The following is a 24,838-nucleotide window of genomic DNA, read 5'->3' on the forward strand; positions in this document are numbered from 1 at the left end:
GCGCGGCGGGCCCGGGCCGCGGCCGCCGGGCCTCCCGGGCTCCGCGCTGCAGCCTCAGCGGGCCGGGACTGGCAACGGCGGCCGAGCACATGGACGGCGGCCTGGCGCGCCTGTGGCGGGGGGTGCGGGAGCCGGCTGCAAGCGGCGGTGTGAGGCCCGGCCGCCGGCTTCCCTGGAGCCCGGGTGGGGGCGGGGAGCTGGGGGGACGTGGTCCTGGGGGATCTCGAGGCAGGGACGCGGGAGCGTGTAATTGTTTGGCCTGTGGTGGGTACAGATGTGTGCAGGGAGGTAACAGGAGCCCGGGCTGGGAGGGAGGGAAGCGCGGGCCTGAGCTTGAGCCAGATGGTGGCCGCGCTCCAGGGCCTGGCAGCCGAGCGAGGGGCCCGATTTTGGAGTAGTGCAGGAGGGCGATTTATTTCGCTTAGCAAACATTTACCCAGCTCTAAAGGAATAGGGAGGGAAACGTCTTGCTCCCTTTTTCCTTCAGGCTCCTTAGTCTTTAGTCTTTGTCCTTCGTCCTGAGGTGGTGAATGAGATATCTATGGTCCCTGCCTTTCTAGAATCCTCCACAGGTATTTACGGAACCCCTAATGTGGGCTAGATGTGCTAGGCGCTGGGGATACAGTGGAGAACACAATGTCCGTGACCTCTCTCACAGAAGGTGATGTATTCAACAAGTGACTGTTGAGTACTCCAGGAGTGGGAGGTGGACAGGCTTTCTATCAGAAGACTCTCAACATCAGACTTCCAGCCGTCTTCCCAGCTTCCCACGGACACACCCCAGAAATAAAAGAATTCTCTGGCTGGTATAGGTCTGTAACCTACAGGTTAAGGAAGACACCTTTCTTCATATGCAAATACTCCTTCGAGGCAAATCTCCTAGCTTCTGCTCCTCCGGTCCCAGCCAGTTTGTAGTCCCTACGCCTCCACTGCCAGCCCCTTCTGTGCCCCAGGTATAGTGCTAAATGCGAAGTGGTCGCTACAAAATGAATGGCATGCCAGACCAGTTAACGTCTAGTCCCGTGTGGCCCAGGTTCAAGCATGCAGGATTCTCAGTAAAGAACTTAGAGGGGATGGACAGACAAGATTTCAGAGGAGAAGTGACCCAACGTGGTAAGTGCATGGGGTAGCCCCAGTGCCGTGGCGGTGTGAAGGACGTAGACCCACAATAAATGTTTGTTGGGTGAAAGAATGGCTGAAGGAACAGAGGAGAAAGAGCAGTTCTAATGGATGTTTGATAAGTGAGTACATGAGTAGGAGCAGGCTTGAGGTGGAAGGGATGCCGCCTTCAGTTGGGACCTCAGGAGGAGTTGAACTCTGGAGAAAAGTCAGGACTGGAGAGGTTTGGTAATCACCCAAATAGAAAAGAGTGCTGAAGGCCTAATCGTGACCGAGATAAGCAAGGAAAAGACGAGAGGGAGAAAAAAGGTGGAAGGAAGAAGTGGCCTCAGGATAACTCACAGCTGCCTTTCCTTCCAGTTCTTCCTCGTTCCCGTTGCCCCTGGTCTCAAGCCCCCTTTCCTTCCAGGTGTCGTCCATCTTCCCTCATCTTCGTCCAGCTCCTCTCTTTAAGTGCTCAGATGTCATCCTTCGTCTGTGGTGTCTCTTGTGGCCCTTCACACACAAACGTGGGTGCTCTCTCAAACTGCTCCCCTCCCCCGTGACCGCCCAACCAAGCCTTTTCATTCTGAGCCTTCTGAGTTGAAGAGAAATGAAGGGCACATTCCAGAGAATAGTACCCAATGTAAATCTTGCCTCTCCATATATTTACTCCAGTTTCCTTTAAAACTCCAGGCTTGGTCTCTTTTTATGGTTGTTGCAAATTAAATAGGGCAGTAGGATAACCATGTCAGAGATCAGATGCGTTAAGAGACTTGCAAGGTTAAAGCCTAAAACGCTTTTGTCTAGCTTTCGCCTGAAGGCCCTGAGGTCAGAGAGACCTCTCTTCAAATCAGGAACCCCCACCCCGTATAGCAGCACTGAGAGTTTTGGCAAATTCTGTCACCTCTCTCAGCTTTTGCGCTTGAGAACATTGATACCTACCTGACAGGATCATAAGGGGGGTTTTAATAAGGCAACACAAGGAAAATGCCTAGCATAGATGATCGCTTTTGCTACACTTTGTATTTTTTCTCAACCAGGCCTGACCTTCTCAAGCGTGGCAGGCGATGAAATAAAAGAAACAAGTTTTATTTATTTTTTCTTTCTTTCTTTCTTTCTTTTTTTTTTTTACAAATATTGACTGAGGGGAAACAACTTGCTTGAATTCAGGAAATCAGAAAACTATTTCCAATACTGAAGTTGACATTTCTGAACTCCTGGTTCTTAACCTGGGCTTTAGTCTTCACTAAGTTTATGAAGCGGGTCTGTGTTTTCCATAATACTACTTTTTGTTTGCCACTTACAAAAGCAGAATGTTGACCTAATTACAAAAACTTTAGAAATGTATGTAGAAGAAAATTAAAACTGTCCTTAATCTCACCATCCAGAGATAACCAGTGTTGATATTTTGAAGTATGTCCATCTAAACTTTATCTGTAAATGCCAGTGTGCATTCATACAGACCCTCGTGTCTTCCCCATGTATGTTTTTGCAAAAATGAAATTCCACTATACATGTGGGGGTTTTTTTAGCTTGCCTTTTTCTCTCTCTTTTTTAATGTTTATTTATTATTTAAGAGAGAGAATCCCAAGCAACACAAGGCTTGAGTTCACGAACCATGAGATAAAACCTGAGCCAAAATCAAGAGTCAGATGCTTAATTGCCTGAGCCACCCAGGTGCCCCACCTTTTCTCTTAATACACTTTTTGTCTCTTGCACCAATAAATACATGTCTCTCCAATATTTTTAATGTGTTTCATTGTATAGATTTGTAATTCTATTTATGATCTCCTATTAATGGATATCATGCTGACATTTACAAATTTTCTCTGTCATAAACAACCCAGTGTAAAGTCCCTCACAAATAATCTTTGTACCCTTGTTTATTTGCTTCTTTAGGATGAGTTCCTCTTAGAAGTGAGAGTATGAAGTCAAAAGGTATGCCCCCTTTGAGAGCTTTTGATATATATTGCCAGATTTCCTACAGAAATTGTGCACCAATTATATTCTCACCATACCCTTTTCTCCACTACCCAGTCACTCCTAGATATTGTCAATTTATTTGGTAAACATTTACTGAACACTTACTATATGCAAGGCACTTGTAGGTGCTAACAATACAGCTGTGAACAAGTCCCTGCCCTTGTGGAGGTTCTATTTTAGTCAAGGGGAAACAAACAATAAACAGTCACATAAATGTAATGTCAGATGATACAGAGTGTTAGAAATAAAAATAGGCATTTTTGTTCATTTAAATATTTGTTGATTTGGTAGCCAAATTCTATGAGCTGTCATGGTTTTAATTTTTTTCTTTGGTTGTGATTCATTCTTTCAATAAATACTTATTGAGCACATGCTCTGACCCTGGGGACCAGAAGTAAACAAGTTAACAATGAGCTGATATTCTGTTGGGGAAATATAAGCAATAAACAACCAGAAAATAAGTGAACAATGTAATAGTAACAGGTGGTGTTGGGAACATTAAATTGTATTTTCAAAGAAGGTCTCTCTGAAGAGTTAATATTTGATCTGAGAAAAAAATGACAGAATAGATTTGTTATGAGAAGATCTAAGGTAGCAGCAATGGGTGTGGCAAAAACAAAGACTTGGAAGTGGAAATGGTATGACTAATTGGAGGAATTGAAAGGCCAGTGGGGCTGGAAGGTAATGAATGGAAGACGCAGTCTGAAGAGATGAGAAGTAGTGGGCTAGGTCATATAGGGTCTTGTAGACCACAATAAGGAGTTCCAATTTTATCCTTATGTAATAAGAAATCTTTGAAGGGTTTTAGGCAGGGGAATGACATGATCTCATTTGCATTTTTAAAAGATGGTTTTAGGGGTGCCTTGGTGGCTCAGTCAGTTAAGTGTCCAACTTTGGCTCAGGTCACGATCTCACGGTTCGTGGGTTCAAGCCCCGTGTCAGGCTCTGTGCTGACAGCTCAGAGCCTGGAGCGTGCTTCAGATTCTGTGTTTCACCCTCTCTCTCTGCTTTTCCCCCACTCATGCTCTGTCTACTCTTTCAAAAATAAATAAACATTAAAAAAAAAAAGAAAAGATTTAAAAAGTAGTTTTAGCTACTGTGAGAAGATAATACTGTACAGTAAGGTGACCGTGTAATTTATCATCCAAGTGGGAATCCTTTTGCAAATGAAAGGGGGTGCTAACTGGAGGGGATGTCAAACAACAGGTGAAAACTAGAACTGTCCCAAACAAACCAGGAGTATAGTCACCTTCCTGAAAGGAGACCATAGCGGAATCAGGGAGACCAGTTTAAGAGGTTGCTGCAGTAGTCTAAACCAAAAATAATTGTAGCTTGGAATAGCCTGGGATACTGGAAGGATTTGGGACATTGGAAGATAGGAAGTAGAATCAACGAGTCTTGGTAACTTGGATGTGGACAATGAAAAGAAAAGGAGGAATCAAGAATGAAGCTCTGGTTTTGGCCTGAGCAACTAGATGTATGTTGGTATCATTCATTGAAATGGAGACTTGAAGAACAGGATTGGAGGAAAGATTCAAGAGTTCTGTTTTGAAGGCGTTAAAAGATGCTTATAGAATAGCCAGCTGGAGATACAAGGTATGTTGTTTGTACTGAGTTTGGAGGCCAGGGGAGAAGGTCTGACTAGGGACACAAATTTGATGTCATTGACACATAGGTCGTAGTAAAGTCCTTGACCTGGATGAGATCATCTAGGCTAAGACTCAACAAGAAGAGCATCCTGGACGTAGCCCTAGGGCACACACAGCGTCTACCTCAGATGAAGGTAAGGGGAGGAGGAGCAGCTAGTGAGGTTGGAGATCAGAGAGTGTGCTCAGCATGTAGTAGAGCTGGACACTTTGAACATGTTTATTGGTGGTGTATTGGGTATATATATAGAGAGAGATTGTGTGCATGAAGATTACCTGTTCTTCTCCTATTGGGGTGTTATTTGTAAATTTTCCTTACATACTAAAGACTTGTTATGGGTTGAATTGGGTCCTTCAAAAAGATATGTCAAAGGCCTAACCACCACTACAAAATGTGACCTTATTGGGAAATAGGGCCATTGCAGATGTAGTAATTGAAGATGAGGCCATACAGAGTAGGGTGGGCCCTTACTAATCTAATATGACTGGTGTCCTTATAAGAAGACATGAGGATAGAGGAAGAACACCATGTGACAATAGAAACAAAGATGGGAGTTGAAGCTGCAAATCAAGGAATACCAAGGATTGCTGGTGACACCAGAAACTAAGAGAAAGGCATGGAACAGATTCTCTTCTACAGGCTTCGAGAGAGCGTGGCACTGCAGATTGGTTTTGACTTTTAAGGCTCCAGAACTGTGAGATGATAGATGCCTGTTGTTTTAAGCTATTTTGCAGTAATTTGTGCTAGGAAACTAATACAGCCCCCTGTGTTATACACATTACTTCCCCCCCCCCCCCCCACAATTTTTTATTTCTTTTGGTTCTTTACAAAAGTTTTAAATTCTTGTGTAGCCAGTTCTATCACTCTTTTCCTTAGGAAGCCTTTCCTCTTAAGATTATAAAAATATTTTTTACATTTAATTTATTAATCCACCTGGAATTAATTTCAAAAAAGGGATAAAATAGTCATCTTTTTCTTTCAGGATGGTTAGCTAGTTGTCCTAACATTTATTGAATTATCTATCCTTTCTACCCTGTGGTTTGAAATATTACCTTTATCAAATGGTAAACTTTTATATATTTTTGTGTCTATTTGTGGACTTTCTTTTCTCGCCTTGGTACATGCTATTTTAATAATAAGCAGAGGAGGGGCACCTGGGTGGCTCAGTCGGTTAAGCGTTGGACTTCAGCGCAGGTCGTGTTCTCACGGCTCCTGAATTTGAGCCCCTGTGTTCGAGCCCCACATCAGGCTTTGTTTTTTTTTTTTAATTTTTTTTAACGTTTATTTATTTTTGAGACAGAGAGAGGCAGAGCATGAACAGGGGAGGGGCAGAGAGAGAGGGAGACACAGAATCCGAAACAGGCTCCAGGCTCTGAGCGGTCAGCAGAGACCCCGATGCGGGGCTCGAACTCACAGACCGTGAGATCATGACCTGAGCCGAAGTCGGATGCTTAACTGACCGAGCCACCCAGGCGCCCCAAGCCCCACATCAGGCTTTGTACTGACAGCTCAGGGCCTGGAGCCTGCTTCAGATTCTGTGTCCCTTCCCTGTGCACACTCTGTCTCTGTCTCTCTAAAATAAATAAGCATTAAAAATTTTAACAATAAGCAAAGGAAACTCTTCATTGCTCTTTTTAGAATTTTTTTTGACTAGTTTTGCATGTTTATTCTGTCAGATCACTTTAAAATCATTTTGTCAACCTCCAAATAATTTCTACTTTTAAAATGGGGATGATACTAAATTTAGAAATCTGTACTTTGTGGTGTTTTACTTAATGAAGTTTTACACTTTTATGTATGTATCTGTGCATCTTTTATCTTTATGGTTTTTTTTTGTTTGTTTTATGTTTAGAGAGATCTTTCCTGTCCTGAGATTACTTTCCTTTTATTTCCTTATTATTATTCTTTTACCATCTCATTCTTACATTTAGATCTTTAATTCACCTAAAATGTTTTATATGGCATGAAATGTACCTGCCATTTTCCATATACCGTATTGCCCTATGTAAGACTTGCTGTCAACTTAAGAACAGCTTTTCAGGAAAAAAAGAAACTACCACATGAAATGTGAGACCAACTATTAGATGCACCCTGATTGCAGATATAGGAGGGGAACACTCTAGATATGAGAGTTTATAATATATGGTGTTAATTGTCTGGGAATCATTTCTCAAATAATTATCTTTTTTCCACATATTTGAGACATATTTTTAACACCGAATTATTTTATACACTTGTGTCTGTTTCTAGGTTTTCTTTTGTGTTTCATTGATTGGTCTATTTTCAATGACAGAACTTTACTGTTTTATTTTTGTGGTTTGATCATATTTTTTGGTATCTAATAGAGCAATTATCTTTCCTTATTTTTCTCCCGAAATTTCTTGGTTATTGTGCCCATGTAGGCCTCCAAAAGAATTTTAGAATCATTTTGTCCAGGATTGCATTTGATTAGGGTTCCTTTGGGTCAGATAATTCTTTGTTGTGGGAGGCTGTTCTGTGCACTGTGGAATGTTTAGCAGCATCTTTGGTCTCTGCCCACTAGTTGCCAGCCAGTAGCAGCACCTCACCTTTCCCCCAACTTGTTACAACCGAAAGTGTCTCTAGACACTCCCGAGTGTCTCCTGGAGGGCAAAATTGCCACTGGTTCAAAACTACTGTGTTGGATTTATAACTTAATTGAAAGAGAAATAACATCTTTATAATACTGTCTTCCTAATTAGAAACATGGCTTACCTTTCATTTTATGGGGTTTCCTTTTTGGCAATCAATAAAACTTGCTTTGAATCCTGTGCGTTTCTTGTCCTGGAGCTAGTGTTTTGATTCTGAGTAACTGGTTGCCCCACAGGGTTGAGCATGCCAATAATGGTGAGCCTCACATAGTATGAATAGCTTGCCTTTATGCTAGGCACCCTGTTAATTAAGTACGTTGCATGGATTAGCTCATGTAATCTTCACTGCAGCCCCGTAAATTTGGTACTGTTATTATCCCTATTTTATAGATGAAGAATCTGAGGTAGGGTCAGCCAGGTGCTAACTGGTAGAACAGGTTTACCACCATTAGTCTCAATCTTGAAAATCCTGGGGTGAGGGCATCTGGGTGTCTTAGTTAAGCATCCCACTTCGGCCCAGGTGGTGATCTCACCGTTCATGAGTTCAAGCACCTCCTTGGGCTCTGCACTGACAGCTCAGAGCCTAGAGCCTACTTCAGATTCTGTGTCTCCCACTCTTTCGCTCTTTGCCCCTCCCCCATTTGTGTGTTCATGCTCTCTCAAAAGTAAATAAACATTAAAATAATTTTTAATAATAAATAAAATTAATAAAATTTTAAAAAAGAAAATCCTGGGGTGAACTTGCAAACCTCTCACCAGGTTTCTGAAGGCACATCCTCTGGAGGCACTAGAAATAAATGGATAAGTTGAAAAAAGCAAGTTGCAAAATATTCTGTTTTTTAAATGTAGTTTTAGGGGCACCTGGGTAGTTCAGTCGGATAAGCGTCTGACTTCAGCTCAGGTCATGATCTCACAGTTCATGGGTTTGAGCCCCACATTGGACTCTGTACTGACAGCTCAGAGCCTGGAGCCTGCTTCAGATTCTGTGTCTCCTTCTCTTTCTGTTCCTTCCTTGCTCGTTCTCTGTCTCTGTCTCTCAAAAATAAATAAACGTTAAAAAAATTTTTTTAATGTATGGTTTTAGAAGAATAGACCCATTGCAGTTTTTTAATCCAAAAATTATTTTTTTAAGTTTATTTATTTTGAGTGAGAGAGTGAGCAGCAAAGGGGTGAGAGAGAGAGAGGGAGAGAGAATCCCAGGCAGGCCCCTCACTGTCATCACAGAGCCCGACGTGGGGCTCAAACCCATGAACTGCGAGATCATGACCCCAGCTAAAACCATGACTCAGACACTTAACCAAGTGAGCCATGCAGGCAACCCCCAAAATTATTTTTTAAACCCCTATCATGTACTTTAAAAATATTTTTAAAAATCGTCTTCTCTTTCTTAATCCCTTCCTCCAAATAAAAGTACACTGTTGGACACAGCCATATCCCCAGCAACTAGCTTAGTGCCTTGAGTGTAGTAGATGCTCAGTAACTATTTATTCTAGGAGAAACAATTCCTTTTACTGATTTTCTAAGGAATCCTTTTCTCCTGCTAAGTTTTGTTGCAGTTACGTCAAAATAATTTTATGTGATGGGAGAGCCAAGGGATATATATGGCAGCTATCCCAGGCTAATTTTTTTTTCCAGGCTACTAAGACTTTTTTTTTTTTTTTTTTTTTTTAATTTTTTTTTTTCAACGTTTATTTATTTTTTGGGGGACAGAGAGAGACAGAGCATGAACGGGGGAGGGGCAGAGAGAGAGGGAGACACAGAATCGGAAACAGGCTCCAGGCTCTGAGCCATCAGCCCAGAGCCTGACGCGGGGCTCGAACTCACGGACCGCGAGATCGTGACCTGGCTGAAGTCGGACGCTTAACCGACTGCGCCACCCAGGCGCCCCAGGCTACTAAGACTTTTAAAACTAAAAAATGTGGCTATGTCTTAGAATAAAAGGCAGAATTCACCTACATTTTGAATTTAAACATCAGATGTCACACTAATTTGAATCTTAAATCAAGGTCAGCTCTCATGTAAGCCTGCAGATCACTTACCCCATCCCCCATTAACAGCTTTATTAAGATATAATTCCATACCTTACGTGAAGATTCCCACCCATAAAATTCCCTGAATTGTTTGACCTTCACCACTATCTAATTTTAGAACATTTTCCTTACTCCAGAAGGAAACCCTAGACTCTCCAGTGGGTTCTCTTTGTTTTCTGTTTTTTTAAGGTAATCATACCACCTGAAAAATAAAATTTCCCCATTTTAAATTATAAAAAGTATTTTAAAATTTTAAATAGAGGTAAAAAATTCAGGGCCTCAGGAAAAAACCCACCCCTGTCCATTGCCACTCTGAGATAAGTAAGTTTTTGTGTATTGTTCCCGAAGTTTTCTCTGTGTGCACACAAAAATGCATAAGTGTCTTTTTTCCCAATGGAGTCATACTAATCTTTTAAACCACTAAATATATTTTAGGCATTTAAAAAAAATTTTTTTTTCAACGTTTATTTATTTTTGGGACAGAGAGAGACAGAGCATGAGCGGGGGAGGGGCAGAGAAAGAGGAAGACACAGAATCGGAAACAGGCTCCAGGCTCTGAGCCATCAGCCCAGAGCCTGACGCGGGGCTCGAACTCACAGACCGCGAGATCGTGACCTGGCTGAAGTCAGACGCTTAACCGACTGCGCCACCCAGGCGCCCCTATTTTAGGCATTTAAAAAAAATATTAGTACCTCATCAAAACTGTTGCCCATTTTGCTTACAGTGGTATTCCTAGTGCATAACATGATGATTCCTGGTACATAGTATTCATTTAGTAAGTATTTATCGGCTGCATGTTATTCTAATATTTTGCAAAAGACCATAATTTATTGGACCAGCCCTTACTGATTTTAATTTTGCTATCACAGAAGATGTGATGAACTCTCTTTCATGGTCATGAGAATACATTTGTAGGACAAATTCCTTACAGTGGGATTTTGGAGTTAAAGAGTAGTATGTATTTATAATTTTAATATATACCATGGTCGAGAACAATATGTCATTCTTTGTGGGATCCTAGTATCTGAATCCCAGAACTGTGTTTACAGAACTCCCACCTTTGGAGATATAATCTGTTTCTAACTAAAGAAGCCGAAACTCCAGATACTCACATCACATTCCCAGACGACTTTGCACATAGGGCTTGGACATAGAACCTAGATACACTAGTCAGATGTACTTACTCCAGGCTTTGAATTGGAAATGCTGAGAAGCAGCAGGGTCCTTGTACTCCATTTTGGTGAGATGGCATCAGCAATGACATGTAGCAATTATAAAGGTGCAGGTGGCAGGGTATATAGCATGGTGCTGCTGGCCATACAAGCTGGGGTGTTTGTGTCCAGTGCCCGTGATAATGGGGTACTCAGTTGTACCACATGGTTTGGAGCACCAGATTTTGGTTGTGTAGATTCCAAGCTTGGTTTTCAGGCTCTTGTCTACATTCTAGAAACTACCCATTATCCTCTATAAGCTCCTTTTGTGGTTAAATTAGGGGAAGCTTTGGGGTGTTTTGTTTGTTTTTTGCTTACAGCTGAGGTCGTTGACACATAGCCACCAAATTATACTTCCAAAAGGTTATAACATATATTCTTAATACAGACTCTGTATGAGAATACCTGTTTTCTTATACTCTGGCCAACCTGGTTATTATAAGCTTCTTAGATTTGTGCCGAATCTAATAGTCTAATGTTTCAATTGTCTAGATTTGCTGAAAGGGAAAACTCTTCTCAAATGTTAGCTTATTTAATACTATCAAATGATCTACCCACATATATGAAAAACTACCTGTGTCATAAATTGTCTAGATAATTTGGACCTATTTTCTGCATATTTTAATTACTGCACCTCTACAGTTTACCTTGCTATTTAGTAGGGCAAAGCCTCCTGTTATATTGTGATTTATAAGAATTACATATATATTCTACTTCTGAAACCATTACTACACTATATGGTTTTTTAAATAATTTTTTAAATGTTTATTTTTGAAAGAGAGAGAGCATGAACTGGGAGGGGCAGATAGAGAGGGAGACACAGAATCTGAAGGAGGCTCCAGGCTCTGAGCTGTCGGCACAGAGCCCAACATGGGTCTCAAACACACAAACTGAGATCGTGACCTAAGCTGAAGTCAGATGCTTACCAGACTGAGCCACCCAGGCACCCTACACTATATGTTAACTAACTTGGATTTAAATTTTTAAAAATTTAAATTAAAAAAATTTTTAAATACATATACATATTTTTTGATCATTCAGATGACAAAATTTATATTTCTCACATATATGTAGTCTTTATCCATGGTTCTTTGCTCACAGCTCTCAAAACCCTTGGAACTCCTTAAGTGATGAGAAGTTAAAGGTGTTCTTTGTTATGGTAGTGAGGTGACTTTTGGAAAACACCTAAATAAGGGAGCTGGTTACCAGTGAAGCCAGATGATTAGAGGATTGGAATTTTCAGTCCCATCCCCAGACCTCCAGAGAGTGGAGAGGGCCTAGAGATTGACTTCAATCACCAGTGACCAATGATTCAATCAATTCTGACTATATAATGAAGCCTTTATAAAAACCCAAAGGACGTCTGGAGAGCTTCTGGGTTGGTGAACACATAGAGGTGCTAGGAGAACGGCGCCTGGGTGGCTCAGTCAGTTGGCATCTGACTCTTGATTTCAGCTTGGGTCATGATCTCACAGTTGTGAGTTTAAGCCCCACAGCAGTCTCTGTGCTGGCTCGCTCTCTCTGTCTCTCTGTCTCTCTCTCTCAAAATAAATAAACTTTTAAAAAAGTGCTAGGAGAGTGGCACACCTGGAGAGGGTTTGGAAGTTTGTCTAACTGAGCCTGTTACCTATGGAATATGATTCTATTCCAGGTAGATCATGTCAGAGTTGAGTTGACTTCTCAGACATGAGAGAATTGCTTGTTGGTGTGGGGAAGTCTCCACAGAACACACTGGAATTGGATCCAGGAACCCTTTTCACCTCTTCACTTATCTTTTGCTTTCCTTTATAGTTTTTCATTTTTGTTTCTGTTTTTTTATGTTATTCTTCAGCCTTTTCTGATTCAGATGAACTTTCGAATCATCTCCATTTCTTTTAAAAATACCGTTGGAATTTTGCTTGGTATTTATTGAATTTATAGGTTAATTTGGGGGAGAACAAACATTTTTTAAACTTTAAATTTTTTGTTACAGAAGTTACATGAACAGTCTGGATAGACCTATATCTAATAAGGAAATTGAATCAATGATTAATAACCTTCTAAACCAGAAAGTACCAAGCCCAGTTGGGTTCACTGGCATATTCTACTAAACGTTTAAGGAAAAAATTATACCAATTCTCTATAGAAGATATGGAAGCAGAGAAGACACAGCCTAACTCTATAAGGCCAGCATTACCCTAACACCCTAAAACCAGACAAAGACATTATAAGAAAAGAAAAACATTAATATCTCTCACTGAACATATGCAGAAAAACTCAAAGTATTAGCAAGCTGAAGCCAATAGTGTCTAAAAAGAATTATACACCATGATCAAGAGGAATATATCCTAAGTATGCAAGGCTGTTCATTCAAAAATCAATGTGGGGTGGGAAACATGGCAGCAGAGTAGGAGGACTTTAGGCTCACTTCATCCCACGAATACAACTAGATAACTATCAAATCATCTTAAATACCTCAGAAATTGACCTGGAGACTGGCATAACAAACTCACAACTAAAGGTAGAAAAAAGGCCACAATGAAGAAAATAGGAGGTGCAAAGATGTGGTTTGGGACAGAAACAGATAGTGGCTTCTATCTTGAGGAGGGAGCCATGGTCACGGAGAAGGGTGAGAGACAGACTAGCACACAGAGGAGCACACAGGGAAAACAAATCCCCGTAGCCAGCAATTAGATTGGAAAGTAAAAGAGGCCAATTTCATAAGTTCCTGCAACCAGTGGGGCTTAAAGCCTGGTGTTTCAAAGGTCAGTGGGCTTGGCTGGGATAGAACCCAGAAGGCATTGCTCTGCTGTTAGAAGGCAGGCAAACAACACACAGATATACAGTATGGAAACAGTGATCCCAAGAGTGTCTGGGTCACACAGTGTGGAGGTTATTCGCTCATCTCAGAGCATATCCCAGAGAGTGTCAGTGGAGATACTCTCCAGAAACAAAGGAACTGGCTGGTGCCATTTCCATCCCCTGCCCCTCACATAAACACAGAGCTACATGTGGGATCCAGAACATCCATCAAATATGCTACCTAACTTGCTTACACCAAGCCCCACTCCCCATACTCTTTAGAACTGCGCCTCCTAGTCACACTTGCCTCATACCCTGCATGGTGGGCCCCTTTCCACAGAAAACTGTCCCAAACCCTGTTCACACCATGTCTCCTGACTTGGGAGTTTTGCAGAGCCTCAGTTCTGGTTACGGTGGCAACAGTCTCATTTCACAAACAGACCAGAACACACCTAGTTAAAACGCACCACATTCAGGCCAGGGACCAAACACTACCCACAAAAGGCAAAGAGAGTCTTTGCAAATGACTAGCCTGAAGGATAAAGTGGCCAGGACAAGACAGAGCACATGCAGTACACATTGGAGACCCTCTCAGAAGCAGCAGGCCCTGGGGAACAAGAGACACTAAACAGCAGAGCACTAGAGGACATCTTCTACGTAAGGCGGTTACTTTCAAGAGCAAGAGACATAGCTGACTTACCTAACACACAGAAACAGGCACAGAGACAAAATGAGACAACAAAAATTTATCCCAAATAAAAGAACAGGACAAGGCCATGGGCAGAGATCTAAGCGAAACAGATATAAGTAACATGCCTGGTAGAGAATTTAAAGTAGTGACCATAAGGATACTCAGTGGACTTGAGAAAAGAGAGGGAGATGTAAGGCTCTTGAAACAGATAAGGAATAGCATAGCAGAGATAAAGGACTCAATAAATGAGAAACACATTTGAAGAAAGGATTCTTCCAACAGGCTGGAATAAACAGAGGATGAATTATTGACCTAAAAAGCAGAGTAATGAAAAATAATCGGTCTGAACAAAAGAGAGAAAAAAGAATTATGCAAAATGAGAATAGACTTAGGGAACTCGATGACTTCATCAAGCATAATAATATTCGTATCATAGCAGTCCCAGAAGAAGAGAGAGAAACAAAAAATTTATTTGAAGAAATAGCTGAAAACTTCCCTAATCTGAGAAGGGAAATAGATAACCACATCCGGGAGGCACAGAGAACTTCCATCAGAATCAGCCAAAACAAATCCACACGAAGACATATTGCAATTAAATTGGCAAAATATAGTGATAAAGAAACAAATTAAAAAAAAATTTTTTTTTCAACGTTTATTTATTTTTGGGACAGAGAGAGACAGAGCATGAACGGGGGAGGGGCAGAGAGAGAGGGAGACACAGAATCGGAAACAGGCTCCAGGCTCTGAGCCATCAGCCCAGAGCCTGACGCGGGGCTCGAACTCACGGACCGCGAGATCGTGACCTGGCTGAAGTCGGACGCTTAACCGACTGCGCCACCCAGGCGCCCCAAGAAACAAATTTTAAAGCAATACCAAAGATGACAGTAACTAAGAAGGGAAAACCCATAAGGCTAGCAGGGGATTTTGCAGCAGAAACTTTCAAAGTCAGAAACATGTGGCTTGATAATATTCAAAGTGCTGAATGGGAGAAATGTGCAGCCAAGAATTCTCTATCCAGAAAGGCTATCATTCAGTATAGAAGGAGAGATAATTTCCCAGACAAACAAAAACTAAGAGTTTATTATCAATAAACTAACCCTGCAAAATATTATTTTTTTAATTTGTATTTAATTTATTTTTTTAAGTTTACATCCAAGTTAGTTATTTTATAGTACAACAATGATTTCAGGAGTAGATTCCTTAATGCCCCTTACCCATTTAGCCCATCCCCCCTCCCACAACCCCTTTGGCAAACTGCTGTTCTCCATGTTTAAGAGTCTCATTTTTTTGTTTACCTCCCTGTTTTTATATTATTTTTGCTTCCCTTCCCTTATGTTCATCTGTTTGTCTCTTAAAGTCCTCATCTGAGTGAAGTCATGTGATATTTGGCTTTCTCTGACTAATTTCACTTAGCATAATACCCTCTAGTTCCATGCACGTAGTTGCAAATAGTAAGATTTCATTCTTTTTGATTGCTGAGTAATACTCCATTGTATGTTATGTGTGTGTGTAGACACACACACACACACACACACACACACACACAGTCTTCTTTATCCATTCATCCATTGATGGACATTTGGGCTCTTTCCATACTTTGGCTGCCGTTGATAGTGCTGCTATAAACTTAAGGGTGCATGTGCCCCTTCGACACAGCATACCGTATCCCAGTGGATTAATAACCAGTAGTGCATTTGCTGGGTCATAGGGTAGTTCTATTTTTAGTTTTTTGAGGAACCTCTATACTGTTTTCCAGAGTGGCTGCACCATTTTGCATTCCCACCAGCAGTGCCACCAGCAGTGGCGGCATCCTCACCAATATCTGTTGCCTGAGTTGTTAATGTTAGACATTCTGACAGGTGTGAGGTGGTATCTCATGGTGGTTTTGATTTGTGTTTCCCTAATGAGTGATGTTGAGCATTTTTTTCATTTGTCAGTTGGCCATCTGATGTCTTATTTGGAGAAGTGTCTATTCGTGTCTTTTGCCCATTTCTTCACTGGATTATTTGTTTTTGGGGTGTTGAGGTTGAGAAGTTCTGTATAGATTTTGGATACTGGCAAATATCTTCTCCCATTCTGTCGGTTGCCTTTTAGCTTTGCTGATTGTTTCCTTTGCTGTGCAGAAGCTTTTTATTTTGATGAGGTCCCAATAGTTCATTTTTGCTTTTGTTTCCCTTGCCTCTGGAGAGGTGTTGAGTAAGAAGTTGCTGCGGCCAAAGTCAAAGAAGTTTGCCTGCTTTCTCCTTGAGGATTTTGATGGCTTCCTTTCTTACGTTTAGGCCTTTCATCCATTTTGAGTTCATATTTTTGTGTATGGTGTAAGAAAGTGGTCCAGGTTCATCTCTCTGTATGTCGCTGTCCAGTTTTCCCAGCACCACTTGCTGAAGAGACTGTCCTTATTCCACTGGATATTCTTTCCTGCTTTGTCAAAGATTAGTTGGCCATACGTTTGTGGGTCCATTTCTGGATTCTCTATTCTGTTCCATTGATCTGAGTGTCTGTTCTTGTGCCAGTACCATACTGTCTTGATGATTACAGCTTTGTAGTATAGCTTGAAGTCTGGGAATGTGATGCCTCCTGCTTTAGTTTTCTTTTTCAAGATTGCTTTGGCAATTCAGGGTCTTTTTGGTTCCATACAAATTTTAGGATTATTTGTTCTAGTTCTGTGAAGAATGTTGGTGTTACTTTGATAGGGATTGCATTGAATATGTAGATTACTTTGGGTAGTATTGACGTTTTAACAATATTTGTTCTTCCTATCCAGGAGCACGGAATCTTTTTCCCTTTTTTTGTGTCTTCTTCAATTTCTTTCATAAGCTTTCTATAGTTTTCAGTGTCTAGATTTTTCACCTCTTCAGTTAGATTTATTCCTAGGTATTTTATGGTTTTTTGTGCAATTGTACATGGGATCAATTCCTTGGTTTCTCTTTCTGCTGCTTCATTGTTGGTGTATAGGAATGAAACCGATTTCTGTACATTGATTTTGTATCCTGCCCCTTTCCTGAATTCATGAATCAGTTCTAGCAGTTTTTTGGTGGAATCTTTAGGGTTTTCCATATAGAGTATCATGTCATCTGCAAAGAGTGAGAGTCTGACCTCCTCCTCAACGATTTGGATGCCTTTTATTGCTTTGTGTTGTCTGATTGCTGAGGCTAAGACTTACAATACTATGTTAAATAACAGTGGCAAGAGAGGACATCCCTGTCTTGTTCCTGACATTAGGGAGAACGCTCTCAGTTTTTCTCCATTGACAATAATATTAGCGTTGGCTCTTTCATATATGGCTTTTATGATCTCAAGGTATGCTCCTTCTATCCCTACTTTCTTGAGGGTTTTTATCAAGAAAGTTTGCTGTATTTTGTCAAATGCTTTCTCTGCATCTATTGAGAGGATCATGTGGTTCTTGTCCTTTCTTTTATTGATGTGATGAATCACATTAATTGTTTTGTGGATATTGAACCAGCCCTGCATCCCAGGCATAAATCCCTCTTGGTCATGGTGAATAATTTTTTAAATGTATTCTTGGATCTGGTTGGCTAATATCTTGTTGAGGATTTTTGCATCCATGTTCATCAGGAAAATTGGTCTATAGTTCTCCTTTTTAGTGGGGTCTTTGTCTGGTTTTGGAATCAAGGTTATGCTGGCTTCATAGAGAGAGTTTGGAAGTTTTCCTTCCATTTCCATTGTTTGGAACAGCTTCAAGAGAATAGGTGTTAACTCTTCCTTAAATGTTTGGTAGAATTCCCCTGGAAAGCCATGCGGCCCTGGACTCTTGTTTTTTGGTAGACTTTTGAGTACTAATTTGATTTCCTTACTGGTTATGGGTCTGTTCCGATTTTCCATTTCTTCCTGTTTCAGTTTTGGTAGTGTATATGTTTCTAGGAATTTGTCCATTTCTTCCAGATTGCCCATTTTATTGGTGTATAATTGCTCATAATATTCTCTTATTATTGTTTTTATTTCTGCTGTATTGGTTGTGGTCTCTCCTCTTTCATTCTTGATTTTGTTTGAGTCCTTTTCTTTTTCCTTTTGATCAAACTGGCTAGTGGTTTATCAATTTTGTTAATTCTTTTAAAGAACCAGTTTCTGGTTTCATTGTTCTGTTCTACTGGGTTTTTTGTTTTTTGTTTTATGTTTTTTTGCTTTTAATAGCATTGTTTTCTGCTCTAATATTTATTATTTCCTGTCTTCTGCTGGTTTGGGGTTTTATTTGCTGTTCTTTCTCCAGCTCTTTAAGGTGTAAGGTTAGGTTGTGTATCTGAGACCTTTTTTCCTTCTTTAGGAAGGCCTGGATTGCTATAATCTTCCCTCTTACGACCATCTTTGCTGCATCCCAGAGGTTTTGGTCTTGGTGTTATCATTTTTGTTGGCTTCCATGTATGTTATAATTTCCTTTTTAACTTCTTGGTTAGTCCATTCATTCTTTCTCAGGAGGATGTTCTTTAGTCTCCAAGTGTTTGCTGTCTTTCCAAATTTTTTCTTGTGGTTGATTTCGAGTTTCATAGTGTTGTGGTCTGAAAATATGCATGGTATGATCTCAGTCTTTTTGTACTGGTTGAAGGCTGATTTGTGTCCCAGTACATGTTCTATTCTGGAGAACGTTCCATGTGCACTGGAGAAGAATGTATATTCCACTGCTTTAGGAAGAAATGTTCTGAATATATCTGTTAAGTCCATCTGGTCCGGTGTCATTTAAAGGCATTGTTTCCTTGTTGATTTTCTGTTTAGATGATCTGTCCATTGTTGTAATTGGGGTGTTGAAGTCCCCTACTATTATGGTATTATTATCAATGAGATTCTTTATGTTTGTAATTAATTGATTTATGAATTTGGGTGCTGTCACATATGGAGCATAAATGTTTACAATTGTTAGGTCTTCTTGGTGTATAGACCCCTTAATTATGATATAATGCCCTTCTTCATCTCTTATTACAGTCTTTAGTTTGAAGTCTAGATTGTCTGATATAAGTATGGCTACTCTGGCTTTATTTTGTCAACCATTAGCATGATAGATGGTTCTCCATCCTCTTATTTTCAATATGAAGGTATCTTTAGGTCTGAAGTGGGTCTCTTGTAAACAGCATATTGACGGATCTTGTTTTCTTGTCCATTCTGTTACCCAGTGTCTTTTGATTGGAACATTTAGTCCATTGACGTTCAGAGTGAGTACTGAAAGATATAAGTTTATTGCCATTATGTTTCTTATAGAGTTGGAGTTTCTGGTGGTGTTCTCTGGTCCTTTCTAGTCTTTGTTGCTTTTGGTATTTTTTTTCCCCATCTTTTCTCAGAGAGTCCCCCTTAAAATTTCTTGCAGGGCTGTTTTAATGGTCATGAACTCCTTTAATTTTTGTTTGGAAAACTTAATCTCCTTCTACTTTGAGTGACAGCCTTGCTGGATAAAAAATTCTTGGCTGCATATTTTTCCAATTCAGCACATTGAATATATCTTGCTACTCCTTTCTGGTCTGCCAAGTTTCTGTGGATACATCTGTTGCAAACCTGATCTGTCTTCCCTTGTAGGTTAAGGATTTTTTTTTCCCTTGCTGCTTTCATGATTCTTTCCTTGCCTGAGTATTTTGTGAATTTGACCATGACATGCCTTGCTGGTCGGTTTTTGTTGAATCTTATGGGAGTCCTCTGTGCTTCCTGGATTTTGATGTCTGTGTCTTTCCCCAGGTTAGGAAAGTTTTCTGCTATGATTTGCTCACATAACTCTTACTCCTTTTTCTATCTCTTCATCTTCTGGGACCCCTATGATTCTGATGTTGTTCTTTTTTAATGAGTCACTGGTTGCTCTAGTTCTTAAATCGTGTTCTTTTGCCTTAGTCTCCCTCTTTTTTTCTGCTTCATTATTCTCCATAAGTTTGTCCTCTACATTGCTGATTTGCTGTTTTGCCTCACCCATCCTTGCCACCGTGGCATCCATTCGAGATTGCAGCTCAGTTACAGCATTTTTTATTTCATCCTGACTAGTTTTTACTTCTTTTATCTCCGCAGAAAGGGATTCTAATCTATTTTCGACCCCAGCTAGTATTCTTATTATCATGATTCTAAATTCTGGTTCAGACATCTTGTATCTGTGTCGATTAAGTCCCTGGCTTTCGTTTCTTCCTGCTCTTTCTCTTGGGGTGAATTCCATTGTTTTGTCATTTTGAAGGGAGAAAAGGAATTGATAAGGTAATAAAAAAATTAAAATTAAAAAATTAAAAATAACACACACACAAAAATCAAATAAATGATGCTAGATTCTAGGTGTGTTTTGGTCTGGTTATTGAAAGGAGCTTGATAGATTAGAGGAAAAAAAGTGGGAAAAAGGAAAACGTTTGAAAATTTGTGAAACTGAATACAATGAAATAGAATAAAATGAAATGATGGAAGTAAAATAGAATTTGAAAAACTTATCAAAAAAGTAAGATATATAGTAGAAAAAATAAAAATATTTTTAATAAGAATTGAAAATAAAAATAGATTTTTTTCTGTATTCAAGAAAAAGAAGAAACGAAGAAGAAGAAAAAAGAAAATTGAATAGATAGACCGACAAACAGACTGAAATACGATTGAAATTACATCAGTTTCCTCTAGAAGTGAAACTGTGAAGCCCTTTATAGTCATAAACTTGGCAGGTGGAGAGATTTGTGGTGTACGTGAAGAGTGAGTTTGGCACAGTTGGCCAGGGCTTAGTGTAATGGTCCCATTCTCTACTAAATGGCACTGTGTAGCTTATTGGGGTGGATTGTTGTGGCACTTCTGGGTGGGTATGCACATGCACGGAGGGGTGAAAATGGCATCACCCAGCTACCCAGTCTCTAGTATTGGAACTCTGCTCTCCCTGACCAGCAATCATGCACCCATCCTTTCTCTCCAGTTTCCATCCACTCCCCGCTTTTACACTGTCTGTGACCATGCCGTCAGGTTGCCAGGAGGCACCTCCCTCCTGAGTTTTCTCTCAAAAGCAGCTGTGTTTCCCCACCCCTCACTTCTGAGGGACTGCAGCTTTGACCCTTTTTGACTGTCTGCAGCAGTGTCTCACCGAGCAGTGCCTGGATGCCGGCCACATCCAGGAATGTTCGTGGGACCATGCTGCTGCCGATGCCCAGAGACTGTGGCTGGATGCCAGCCCACCCCAGAAAAAGTTCATGCAGTCATGTAACAGCAGTGTTTCAGGGGTTTTGGAAAATCACAACACACATCTGGCACCAGGCTTCACCCTTAATGACCTTGTTCCAGCACCAGCAGATGTGGTTGTTCTCTAGGGTCTGCTGGGACCAGGTGGCTGCACAGCGTCTACCAAATATCTTTCCAGCAGTGGAACCACTTCTCCCTGTGTGGCCTGAGAACTTCCCAGACCCCACTCTGTTTCTAGGGATTTACCCTTCCCGCCAGAGCACCACCAGGTATTGAGCTTCAGAGTTTCAGACTCTGTGCTCCCCCTGTTTATAGAGTCTTAATGGAATTTAAACCCTCTCCTTTCTCCTTTCTCCCTTTTTAGTTCAGTCCCTGTGGCTGTTTCCACTTTTCCACTTTCCCTCCAGCTGCTTTGGTGGGGGGGGGGTGCTTTTCCTAAACTCTCCCCCTGTCCCCATCCTCTCTCTGTAAGTAAAAACACCTCCCTGCCCTCTGTGGCCTTTCTCTCACCTAGTTCACCTCTCCACCCCGCATACCTACTGAGTTCTGTGGTTCAAGTTGTGCAGATTGTTGTGTTAATCCTCAAGTCAGTTTTCTAGGTATGCAGGATGGTTTAGTATTGATCTGGCTGTATTTCATGAACGCAAGACACAAAAAAACTTCCATGCTGTTCGGCCATGTTGGCTACTCCCCTACACTGCAAAATATTAAAGGGGATTCTTTTAGTAGAAAGGAGTGACACTAAAGATAATAAAAAAGCAGTAAATATGAACACTTCTGTAAAAACTCAATCAAGGAACTCACAAAATAAAAGGATATAAAATAGGAGACCATATACCTAAAATGTGGGGGAAGGAGAGGAGTAAAGGATAGGCTCAAACTTAAGCAGCCTTCGAATTAATATAGACTGCTATATGCAGAAGAGGTTATGTAGAAACCTACTGGTAACCATATATCAAAAGCTAATGAATACACAAAGAATAAACAGAAAGAAATCCAAGTATATCACTAAAGAAAATAAGCCATGAAAGAAAGACAAGAAAGGATCAGAGAAAATCTTTAGAAACAACCACAAAACAAATACTAAAATGCCAGTAATTACATATCTATCAATAATTACTTTGAATAGAAATGGGCTAAATGCTCCAATCAAAAGATATAAGGTAACGGGGGAAAAAAAAGACATGGGGTGACAGATTGGATAAAAAAAACAAGACCCATCTATATACTGCCTACAAGAGGCTCCTTTTAGACCTAAAGACACCTGAACATTGAAAGTTAGGTGATGGAAAAACACCTATCATGCAAATGGATGTTCAAAAGAAAACTGGGTTAGTAATACTTAGATCTGACAATATAGACTGTAAAACAAAGACTGTAACAAGAGACCAAAAAGGACACTATATAATAATAGGACAATCCAACAAGAAGATATAACAGTTGTAAATATCTGTGCACCCAACATAGGACCACCCAAACACATACAACAGTTAATAACAAACATAAAGGAACTAGTCAATAATATTACAATAATAGTAGGGGACTTTAACACAACACTTACATCAATGGCAGATCATCTAAACAGAAAATCAACAGGGAAACAATGGCTTTGAATGACACACTGGAACAGATGGATTTAACAGATATATTCAGAGCATCCCATCCTAAAACAGCAGAATACACATTGTTTTCAAGTGCACATGGAACATGCTCCAGAATAGATCATATATTAGCCCACAAAACAAGCCTCAAATTCAAGATTGAAGTCATACCATGCATCTTTTCTTACCACAACACTATGAATCTAGAAGTCAACCACAAGAAAAATCGGGAAAGACCACAAATACATGAAGATTAAATAACCTGCTACTAAACAATGAATGGGTCAACCAGGAAATAAAGGAAGAAATAAACAAGTACATGGAAACAAATAAAAGTGAAAACACAATGGTCCACGCGTCAGGCTCTGGGCGGATGGCTCAGAGCCTGGAGCCTGTTTCCGATTCTGTGTCTCCCTCTCTCTCTGCCCCTCCCCCGTTCATGCTCTGTCTCTCTCTGTCCCAAAAATAAATAAACGTTGAAAAAAAATTAAAAAAAAAAAAAAAACAAAACACAATGGTCCAATACCTTTGGGATGCAGCAGAAGTGGCTCTAAGAAGGAAATTTATAGCAATACAGACCTACATCAAGAAGCAAGAAAAATCTGAAATAAATAACCCAACCTTAACACCTATAGGAGCTAGAAAAAGAAGAACAAACAAAAGCCAAACAAGCAGAAGGAAGGAAATAATAAAGATTAGAGCAGAAATAAGTGGTATAGAAACCAAAACCAAACAAACAAACAGAACGGATCAGTGAAATCAGCTGGTTCTTTGAAAAAAATGAAGAAAATTGATAAACCTCTAGCCAGACTTATAAAGAGAAATGACTCAAAATCACAAATGAGAGAGGAGAGATAACAACCAACACCACAGAAATACAATCACAAGAGAACATTATGAAAAACTATATGCCAACAAATTAGACAACCTAGAAGAAATAAATTCCTAGAAACATAACCTACCAAAATTGAAGCAGGAAGAAATAGAAATTTTGAACAGACTTGTTTAACCAGCAAAGAAGTTGAATCAGTAATCAAAAAATCTCCCAACAAACAAAAGTCCAGGACCAGATGGCTTTGCAGGCTAATTCTACCAAACATTTAAAGAAGAGTTAACACCTGCTCTTCTCAAACTATTCCAAAATATAGAAAAGAGGAAAACCCAAATTCATCCTATGAGGCCAGCATTACCCTGATACCAAAACCGGATAAAGACACCACTAAAAGAGCTACAGTTGAATATCCCTGATGAACGTAGATACAAAAATCCTCAACAAAATACTAGGAAACTGGATTCAACAATACATTAAAAATACCATTCACCACCATCAAGTGGGTTTAATTCCTGGGTTGCAAGGGTGGTTCAATATTTGCAAATCAATCAACATGATACATCACATCAGTAAGAGAAGGATAAGAACCATATTATCATTTCAGTAGACAGAGAAAAAGCATTTGACAATGTACAACATCCATTCCTGACAAAATCCTCAACAAGTAAGTTTAAAGGGAACATGCCTCAACATAATGCCATATATGAAAACCCACAGCTAACATCATCTTGACTGGGGAAAAACTTAGAGCTTTTCCCCTAAGGTAAGGAACAGAATAAGGATGTCCACTCTCCCCACTTATGTTCTTCATAGTACTGGAAGTCCTAGCCTCAGCAATCAGAGAGAGAGGAAAAGAGAAGAGAAAAAATGAAAGAAAAGAAAGGGAGAGAGAGAGAGGAGAGGACAGAAGAGAGAAGAGAAAAATAAAGAAAGAAAATAAATGCATCCAAATCAGTAAAATCTTTACTATTTGCAGATGACACAATACTATATATAGAAAACCCATAAAACTGCACCCAAAAACCATTAGAACTGATAAATTCAGTAAAGTCACAGGACACAAAATTAATGTACAGAAATATGTTGCATTTCTATAGACCAAAAATGAAGAAAGAGAAATTAAGAAAACCCCCATTTATGGGGTGCCTGGCTGGCTCGGTCGGGAGAGCGTGTGACTCTTGATCTTGGGGTCATGGATTCAAGTCCCATTTTGGGTATACAGCATAC

At 40.2% G+C, this 24,838-nt stretch overlaps 1 protein-coding gene across 3 annotated transcripts in view; it reads left to right on the forward strand.

Moving 5' to 3' along the window:
• Nucleotides 1-24,838, forward strand: part of SIMC1 (SUMO interacting motifs containing 1) — an 84,639-nt gene that overhangs the window by 443 nt on the left and 59,358 nt on the right. Inside the window, exon 1 of one of the 3 annotated variants that reach the window (XM_086674220.1) lies at nt 3,025-3,039. The exons of the other annotated variants lie outside the window; for them this stretch is intronic. The gene's annotated coding sequence lies outside the window, so the exon portion shown is untranslated. Of the gene's footprint in view, nt 1-3,024; nt 3,040-24,838 lie in introns of those variants that run through there. 3 annotated transcript variants of the gene reach the window in all.

The sequence above is a fragment of the Puma concolor genome, chromosome A1 (genome assembly GCF_028749965.1).
Source record: "Puma concolor isolate L17-30 chromosome A1, mPumCon1.1.hap2, whole genome shotgun sequence".
Classification (NCBI taxonomy): Eukaryota; Metazoa; Chordata; class Mammalia; order Carnivora; family Felidae; genus Puma; species Puma concolor.